The sequence below is a fragment of the Grammomys surdaster genome, unplaced genomic scaffold (genome assembly GCF_004785775.1).
Source record: "Grammomys surdaster isolate TR1022 unplaced genomic scaffold, NIH_TR_1.0 183, whole genome shotgun sequence".
NCBI classification, from domain to species: Eukaryota; Metazoa; Chordata; class Mammalia; order Rodentia; family Muridae; genus Grammomys; species Grammomys surdaster.
The window spans coordinates 2,615,626-2,625,911 of NW_021604628.1; the positions used below are offsets into that span (position 1 = coordinate 2,615,626).

At 47.5% G+C, this 10,286-nt stretch overlaps 1 pseudogene; it reads right to left on the bottom strand.

Annotated features, from left to right (window-relative positions):
• Positions 1-6,977: 6,977 nt before the first annotated feature.
• On the bottom strand, positions 6,978-9,436 carry LOC114621616 (annotated as a pseudogene).
• Between the last annotated feature and the right edge of the window lie 850 nt (positions 9,437-10,286).

The following is a 10,286-nucleotide window of genomic DNA, read 5'->3' on the forward strand; positions in this document are numbered from 1 at the left end:
TCCTGCACAAAACATCATGACCAAGAAGCAAGTTGGGGAGGAAAGGGTTAATTCAGCTTACACTTCCACATTGCTGTTCATCACCAAAGGAAGTCAGGACTGGAACTCACACAGGGCAGGAACCTGGAGGCAGGAGCTGATGCAGAGGCCATGGAAGGGTGCTGCTTACTGACTTGCTTCCCCTGACTTGCTCAGCCTGCTTTCTTATAGAACCCAGGACTACCAGCCCAGGGATGGCACTACCCACAATGGGCCCTCCCACTCTTGATCACTAATTGAGAAAATGCCTTACAGCTGGATCTCATGGAGGCATTTCCTCAAGGGAGGCTCCTTTCTCTGTGATAACTCCAGCTTGTGTCAAGTTCGCATACAAAACCAGCCAGTACACACACACACACACACACACACACACACACACACACAATAGAAACTTTGCCTGGAAAATTTGCTAACAGTGTCCCTGAGTTCAGAGTGATGGATTACCTTGTCAGTTTTTGAATACTGAACCATTCCTTGCATCCCAGAATAAACTCCAGCTGATCATAATTGTCTGTTCTTGTGATATATGTACTGAATTCAACTTGCTAGTATTTGGTTCAGGATGTCTACCTGGACATTTATTGTCTCTCTGATTTGGTCTCTAAGTAACACTAGTTCACACAGTAATTGAAGGGCTTCTGCTTCCTCTGCTTTTTTGCAAAAGGGGGGTAAAGATGGGTGCCAGTTCCTCTTCAAATGCCTGGAATAATTTTCAGTGGAACCACTGACGAATACGCATTTGGTGGTGGCGTGGAGGAGGAGGATAGAGTGGGACTGTGAACTGAGGGTCCCAGAAAAAGCCACACCCACGGAAAGATTCTATAGAGTTGATTCAGTCATTGCTGCCTCTGATTTGGAGGAGTTGGAGTGTTGCGGGTCCAGAGCCAAATTATCCTGGGGTATCTTAGCCTCCTCAGGGCCATTTATTGGCCACCTCTGTGTGTGATATCATACCCTGTGACTATTAGGTAAACAGACCTGTACCTTGTATCTACCCACAGGCTAAGAGTGCCCTCAAACAGCATTGAGGCTATAGCAGAAGTTCCCCGCTTTGCTGAAACCCCCCTGTCTACCTGATATTCCCACAAATGTGTTCTAAAGAGCCCTAATTTACACTTTGCTTTGTTCTGTTACTATAAAAACTTCACAGAACTGATACAACGCTGGAACACACAGTATCCAGGGTAAACTTTGTCTGTGTTTCTGGGTCAAGGTCATTTACATTTAGCTCCAGAATAAACTGTCTCCTCTTCTCCTTGAGGCAGGAGCTGTGTTTCTGTTGATGGTGCATTTTGATAATTTATTTAATTTTATTGTATGTGCATTGCTGTGAGGGCATCAGGTCCCTTGAAACTGAAGTTACAGACAGCCGTGAGCTGCCATGTGGGTGCTGGGAATTGAACCTGAGTTTTTTGGAAGACCAGACAGCCTCTTAACCCCTGAGCCACGTCTCCAGCGCCAAGAAGTGGATTACTTATTTACTTATTTGGTTTGAAACACATCATCTCTTACATAGTCTGACTGAACCAGGCTGGCCTCGAACTCTCAGAGATCTGCCTGCCTCTGCCTCCTGAGTGCTGGGATTAAAGGTTTATAGCCATGACTAGGATGTGGTGACGGTACATTTTAATCATTGATTCCATAGTGGAAAGAATTGTTGAAATTGGTACCTAATGGTAGATGGTTTTGCTAATTTGTGCAGTTCCAACAGTCGGTCCCTCTCACAGAAGCTGTCAGTGTTATAGGTGTGGGTGCTTTGCAGGGTCCCTTGTGGTCAAGGAGTCCCATTCCCGTTATTAGCGTTTGGTCCTCTCCTTTCTCAGCCCCGCAAAATCTGTATTGATCCTTTCAAAGAGCCAGCTCTGTTCCGCTGACTTCCTGCGTTGTGTTTAATTTCATCTCTTAGATTTCCTCCTTCCGATCTGTTTGGGTTTATTATTCGGTCCTTTTTATCTGGGTTGAAGTCTAGTTAAGAGACTTGATCTTTTGTCTCCCTTCTGGTTTTCCCATTGTAAATCTCCTTCCCAGCCAGGCTTTTAGCTACGCAGCCCCGGGGCTGAATTTGATACAATGTATTTTTATTTCCCTTCAGTTCTCAGTCTTTTCTTAATTTCCCTTGAGACTCTCTCTTAGCCATGGATCATTTAAAACTAGGTTACCTGGGCCCTGGTTGTTGGAAGAGTTCCCTGCCTTCTTCGTGTCATTGACACCTAGTTTGGTTTCACCATGGACACAGACCACACTGGACCATCTCAGTCCCTTCAAGTGTCTTGAGCTTGGTTTAATGGACTGTGACACACTGTCACGGCACACACTTCACGGTGCTGCAAAAGAGTGCCGGGAGTGAGTGGAATGTCTTTCTGTGTTAGCTGCCATCCTCTCTGTCCTTGCCTTTGCTGAGGACCAAAGCTCTTCTCTGGTCAGGCCTCTCCACAGCTCATCCGCCTGCTTTGAACTGAGCAAGTTCCTCTTTGGCCTTTCAGACCTAAAGCAAGCAGGCAGCTGCCTGCACCCTTTGCATTAGAATATGAGTTTTTCTAATCTCCCCCATCTTTGAAGCTAGACTCATAACCCCTCCTGGGTGACCCAGTTTTCAGTGCCATCTCTTTCCTGCTGTGGGCTTATCGAATGATGTGTAATACTGCCATTACTCGGGACCCCTAGGGAGGAAATCCCACAGGAGATGAGCTCACAAGAGGAAGCTTGTTAGGTTCTGGCTCCAGTAAAATGCATTAAAGTGACCTCTATCTCCTCTTAGAAATTCAGAAAGCCGAAAAGAACATTATTCCCACACAGTTTGGGAGAAGTATCAGATCATCCTCCAAACCAGTAGAGCGCAGGCCACAGGGAACAAAGAAACCGAGCGAGTGTACAAGCATACAGATGTTCACTCGCCACGTGTGTAAAAGGAAAAGTTACTGTCAAGGGCGGGGGAAGTGGGGGTCAAAGTTCACCAAGGCAGATTGCATCTCAGCAACTCAGCAGGCACAGATACCAGGCAGGGAGCTTTGTAGTGGGTGGGAGATTGACTCTCCTCTCAAGGCAGTGAGAAAGGCTGGGGATTTATAGCCCCTGAGCAGAGGCCCAAGAACCACTGTGAAATTATTCATGATGGAGGTCAAGCCAGTTGAGCTGTCCAGCTTCCTGCTGAAGACCGGATCCGGGTCACCAGACACCTTTGTCCTGAGGACAAAGAAGCCAAGGAGTTTCTCAGAAAGTTCAACCGTGTTAAGTATGGAAACACACACACACACACACACGCACACACACACACCTATAACCCTAGCATTTGGGATGCAGATGTAGGAGGATCAGGAGTTCAAAGCTAGCCTCAGCTACAAAACAAATCAGAGCAGCCTAACCTCCATAAGACTTGGCCACTGCCACTCCCACCCCCACACATGGATCAGAGAGGAGGGTGGGGTGTCCTTAATAAACTCAAGAGTTCCTGTGAAGATTGGCTTGTACAAGGAAATTCACCAATGGGGCCTAGGAGAAGGGTCAAGAGCCTAACTAAAGTTTGGCCAAGAAGAGGATCTTTGTCACAGAGCTCAAATGAAAGTGGCTACAATACGGACAGACGAGAAAGGTTTGGCTAAATGTTAAACAGTTCTTAAGGGTCATTTACTTGGGGATTGAGAACACACACATACATACCACACAAACACACACATACACGTCACGTACACACAAAATGGTGGCTTCCTAGAACTGCCTTTAACTGGACTGTGTCAGTTCTGTAGTGAGCCCAGCTTTTACCTGGAAGTGGTATCCATCTTGGTTCCTACTGCTGTCCTGAGACAGAAATCAGTTATGTCTAGGGCTAACACTCCACTCCACCCTGTTCTTACCTATGTTCATTCAGTCATGTGTTTGATGAGGTACCGCCTCACCGCATTGCCCCGGCAGCCCCTGACCTTTTAGGGATGTCTGCCTCCTAAGCAGCCAGATCACTCCAGCAGTCCTTGCGACTTGTGTGTGCCACAACACATTTTCCCTTATCAACCTATTCCAACCTGTGTTTTACAGTTAAAGTCGGTTTATTTTGAGTAATATACAGACTGGACAAATCCATCAGAGGGCTGGGGACACAGCTCCGTCGTAGAGCGATGGCCTGGTGTCTTAGTTTCTTTTTCTGTTGCTATGGCAGTACTCCAACAGAAGCATCTGATCTTAGCTCACAGTTTAAGGTACAGTCCATCACAGTGGGAAAGTCAAGGCAGCAGAACTGGAAGAAGCTGCCTATTACTCCGGCAGAGACAGAGTAATGCATGGGGCTGCTGTCCAGTTCTCTGCTCCATACAGCCCCGCATCCCCAGGCAAGGGAATGGTCCTGCCTACAACTAAAATGGGTCTTCCCACCAGGCATTGTGGTGTGCACCTTTAACCCCAGCGCTAGGGAGGCAGAGGCACGCAGATCTTTGAGTTTCAAGAGTTCCAGGGCAGCCAGGGCTAAGCAGAGAAACTCTGTCTCAAAAAAAAAAAAAAAATCTTCCCACATCAATTTAGCAAAATCAAGATAATCCCCCCACAGGCATGCTGAGAGCCTCTTCTCCCAGGTGCTTCACTAGTCTGTCAATTTGACAACACTCACCATGGTATCTATTTCTGTGCTAAGACACTCTGGGTTCAAATCCCAGAAACGTGCATGCACATACACACACACACACACACACACACACACACACACACAGAGAGAGAGAGAGAGAGAGAGAGAGAGAGAGAGAGAGAGAGAGAGACCTTAAACCATGGAACGAATGGCATTTTTTGGAAAGGATTTTTTTTTTTTAATTTGTTTTTTTGAGACAGGATTTCTCTGTATAGCCCTGGTTGTTCTGGAACTCACTCTGTAGACCAGGCTGGCCTTGAACTCAGAAATCCGCCTGCCTCTGCCTCCCAACTGCTGGGATTAAAGGTGTGCGCCACCACTGCCCGGCTTAAATAAAATTTTTAATGTGAGTTTTTTGCTCACATAAGGATTACATAGAAGATCAGAGACAGGTGAATAGAGAATTCATGAACCGAGGATCTGGCTCAGTCGGTAGCTAGGGCATCTGCCTAGAATACACAAAGCCCTGGCTTCGATTCCTGACACCACGATTTCTAACATCACATAATCAGAGCATTGGTAGCACACACCAAGAATCTGGCACTCAGGAAGTGGAGAATCAGATGTTTGAGTTCATTCTTGACCATATGGCAAGTTCAAGGTCAGCCTGGGTTCCATGAGACCATGTCTGGAGATAAGTGAGTGAATGAATGAATGAGTTGATGAATGAATAAATGAATGAAATAGAGGCTTCTCCAGTCGGCCCCCCTCCCCTTAACAAAGACATGTTTCTTTCTATATGAAACTGTCTACTACTGAAATATTAAAGTAGGAGAAAGACAGAAACATCTGTCAATTCTAATCTATAAAACAACAACAAACCGCACAAGCGTGTCCTGACTTTGAGATACAACAAGTTGGAAACTCCAGGGGCTAGAAAAAAAAAAAGAGGTTCTGCTTGGTTCCCTTTGCCGGAATATTTGGAAAGGAGATCAAGTCAAAGGAAGAATAAGCTATTATTGGAAATTTTCTGATGGTTGAAAAACATTCCAAGGGCAAACCAATGAGCCTGGTAGCTCATGCCTGTAATTCTAGCACTCGAGAGGCTGAGGCAAGAGACCCTTGAGTTTGCGGCCAGCCTGTGCTACATAGGGAAAACCTGTGTTTCATCAGCTCTTTCCCTGGGGGAACACAAGCACAGAGCTGACCCTTGCCCTACCATTGGCAAAAGTCCAATTCCAGCAAAGTCCAACTTGGGGCCCAGTCAGCTTGTTGCACTTGCTTACAGAGCATGGGGGAGGGGTTACTTATAGGAACATGAGTGACCCCGAAGCAGCTACAGCACCAGAAAATCTCCCCTAGCAGGGGTGACCGCTTACCCTTAGCAGGACTCCTTCTCCTCCGCTATCCTACCATTCTGTATGTATTCAGACCTAGAACTGGATGGGAGGTACAAAGGAGGGTCCAGTGTCCCCCCTCTGTCCCTTCCTACTGTGAGGGAAAGCTGGAAATCAACAGAACTGATCTTGATAGTGGCTTGCAAGTGGTCACAGTTGCTCTGAAGAAGTTGACCGTTTGTATGATCAGAGGATGCTACACTCTATAGCCCTTGTCTTCAAAAAAAAAAAAAAAGCCATCATTGAATCATTGATAAACCATCGACAGTTCACTATAGGAATCAGATCCTGTGATCCTTCCGTCTTTTTTTTTCTCATTTAAAATGTTTATTTTTTATTGAAGTTTTTTTTTTAAATTTTAACCAGACAAAAGGATACACAACATTTTAATCTATTATATGATATTCTCTTATTCTGTGGTGATTATGTTTAGCCAGTTGTTCATAATATACAATACTGAATTTTAATCACGTTATTTACAGAGGGGCCAAAGCACTCATCTACAGGTAAAGGTGCTCGGGTTCAATGTGCACGTTCACAGCCCTATGCAGACACAACCATCATATACACTGTAAACACCACGGGGTGTATCTGTCTCCAGTCTCCACTCACACAGGAACAAGCATACAAGTCTAGGGTAAGGTGCCTGGGTTTTCTGTCTGAGGCATAGTTCTCAGAGGTTTGCTTTCCTTCTCACTCCAAATCCAGAGCCAGTGTTGGACCGCTTCAGCAGCCCCTTGTGGAGACTTCCTGGTGACCTCTGAATGTCCTTGATGGAGGAAAACAGGCAAGAGCTCTTCACAGCTGGATAGGTTAATGGCCGCTATACAAAACCATGGGACTAATTTCTTGTACAGTTGGGAAACAATTTAAAATACCTGAGCATTTTAAATGCAGTCAAATCTGAGCAGAGATCCAGAAGGGCCGGGCAAGGTCGCAGCCCTGAAGGTTGACCCAGGTAGTTCACAGTCCTATTGCCTCTCACGTGGACTTCAGTACTCCTCTTCCGTTTCACTCCCTCTTGATTTCTGATGGATTGCCCGATTAAAGCTATGGCAGGCAGGTAACCAGTGATTGTCACGAAGGCCTAACTTACAACCAGGAAAGTCCTCCTGAGACTGGTGGCAGCACATCCAGTACCCAGGCCCATATGGCAAAGCCTGGCAATAGGGTTTGGGGTGCCACCGGCCCAGGGATACATCCCCTTTCACATACTTTTTCTTGCACTGCTTGCAAGGGTCTTCTCTATAGCGTGGGTCTCGAACCCACCAAGAATCTGCTGGCCTGATGTTGTAGTATTCAGTGATGGACTTGAAGTAGCGCCAGGTACATTTAAGAATTGTTAAACTCAGGGAAGGGAGTAGTAACCTGAAGATTTTCACCATGATGTGGTGAGGCAGACATGCCATGAACTGCTGAGGCTCCAGAAGCTGCTGGATTTCAAACCTGGTCTCCAGGAAGTCCTGAGACACCTGCTTCTTGCAACTGGCTTCAAGCACCTGTAAGATACTCCCTCCCCCAGAGGCTGCTGGAACGAGTGGCTCCTCAGAGGCATCTTTCTCTTCACATGCACTGCTGCCCTCAGCAGCATCTTAAGGCTGACTAGCCTCTGATGCCCCTGGTGCTGGGTGTTCACTCAACTGGGGATGCTCTTGCTGGTCCTGTCCAGGTGACAGAAAGGATAGCATCCCAGGAGGAAGCTCTTCAAGGGAGTCTGAAGCAGATGGCTGGGCTTTCTCTACTCTGCACACAGTGATGCTGACAGAGGTTCCTGTCTCTGCTCAGGATTGTGGTTTTGTGAGTGTTACAAGCTCTCTATGTATACAGTTGGCAGCATCTGTAGGCAATCCATCAAATTCCTCTGCCATTTCGACATTGTCCCGGCTGCAGATTCTCACAGTTGTTTCCTGACCCGGCTCTAACTCTGTGCTCTCTGTGCGGAAGCTCACACCTGCTGGCAATGAAGGACAGCCCTGAGAAGAAGTACCATCCCAGGCTTGCTCCCCTCAGAATGATGGTCAGTTTCCGAGGGTCCTTCACTCACAGATACCGGCTGCAAGGGGTGCACCTGAGTGTCGGGTGTGTCTGAAGAGCCTTCTTCATTTTTGTCACTGGCCTGAGGACCATTTGTGAGCAACATCCTGCCTACATTTCTACGAAAGCTGTTATTCTATGACAAGCTCCCGGGTTCCTGCTGGCCCTGGTGCTTCAGGCACTCAGACTCCAACCTGGCTACCATGTCAAGGACACAGACTGGCTCATTCTGGGGTCTGCCAGTCTCAGGATTTTCTCTTTCCTTGGGTTCTTCACAAGTTTCTGCAGCAGAGAAGGGCTCAGGTGCAGGTGGCATACCTCGGGACTGGCCAGAAATCTTCACAATGGCAGGTAAATTTTTGCAGTCTTTTGTGCAGCTAGCTAGCAGAGTGGTGGCTCTCTTGCTCGAGGAAGGCAACCATCTGTATCACCGACAGGATAGACACTCTCCCCACTGTCACTCATGTAATGCACAGAACAGTGCTCAATGCCACACACAAATGGCTCAGACTTGGTACCGCTGGCTGTTGGTTTATCTCATCATTTCTAGCTGTAACTTGGCTTTCTTAAGATCCCCCGATTTTTTTTCCTTCTTCTAGTGACTCTCCCATCGATATCCCAGGAACTTTTTTATTTTCATAGAGCCTATCCTATCGCTACCCTGGTGGACTGCAAAGAATGCGGTTTTCTCCGTCGTGTTTCCAGGTTTGACAATAGCCCAGCTCCCGGGCACTCCTTCTTCACTCTGGTGCACTGCTGCAGACGGCACCTTCTTTATTGGCTTTCACCTTCAAGCTGTTCTCTACAGGGCTCTTCCCACTCATACTGCACAGAACATTTGGAGAAAGGATCCCGAAAGGTTTTCTAGATGATGCTTTGACAAAGGAAGCCGAAGGAAAGACGGTTCGTTTCACGCAGTTGGCTCTGCTCTTTGCATTGCTGCCCATGTCTCTGTGGCATAGGCGTTCTCAGTGTGTGCCTGCTGATCTCAAGAGGGCGCTCTTTCTTCTGGAGTTTCCAGTATGGCGTGAGGTTCATAGCAAATGCCCTGAGTGCTGGGGAGGGAGGCCTAGGCAGTGTTTGTGTTGCTGCTGGCTGAAGACTTTGAGGAGGAATGTCACCTTTCCCCTCCCCTTGGATACTCAGCAGTTAATTAGAGGGTGGAGAAGCATCAGGGACCCTCAAACCTACGGCTTCGATGACTGTGTGAAGAACAGTTCCTCTCGGTGGGTGGTAACGAGATGGCTCATCAGATCTGCACAAGAGGAGGAGGCAGTGGTAAGTTCAACTTCTCAGAAGTGTACAGCTGGAGTGCCTGTGCTTCTGCCTGGCCGGGCTCTGACCTGGGGCTGCCGTAGCCCGATGCAGAGGCAGCAGGCCTGACTTCGCTTCCTGAGACTGAAGCGGGCCAGAAGCTCAGCGCTGGGCGGCAATGCTCCGATCCTTCTGACTTTACGCATGTCTTCAGGTGTGTATGTGTGGGCAAGTGGGAAGAAGAGTTCACGTGTCATGCTGGCAACTCCATTCATGTCCTTTGAGACAGTCTCCCCCACCCCCACCTCTTTCTCACTGACCTAAAGTCGGGCTAGCTGGTTGGAGAGCCCCAGGGCTCCTCCTGTCCCTGCCTCACCAAAGTGGGCACCACCATGTGCCCCTGTTTACCTGGGTCCTGGAGATCAAACTCAGGTCCTCACTGAGCCATCTCCCCACAACCCTCCTGTGAGCATCTCGGATGGCAGCTGACAGGAAAGGGTTTCTTTTTTAATCTTTATAAATCATATATATTTTATGATTATATATATTATATGATATATATATATATATATGATTTTTTTCTTCTTAAACTTTTTTTTTAAATTTATTTCATGTATGTGAGTACACTGTTGCTGTCTTCAGACACACCAGAAGAGGGCGTCAGATCCCCATTACAGATGGTTGTGAGCCACCATGTGGTTGCTGGGAATAGAACTCAGGACCTCTGGAAGAGCAGCCAGCGCTCTTAAGCGCTGAGCCATCTGGGGAAAGGGTTTTGATATGGGAAAAAGATGAAGAAAGTTCGAGGGCAGGACCCACTTGCTTTGCATGCCCTTGGGGTGGCACTAAAGAGTAAGGAAACTCATGGGTGAGGAGGGATGCTTGTAGGAGAGGTGGCAAAGGGGCCTGCAGGGCTCCAGTGACATTCCCTCATCCCCGAGCCTACTCATGCGGCAGTGGTTCAAACACTGCCCCGAGTACCAAAGATCTGGGTTTACATATGTGTTCCTCAT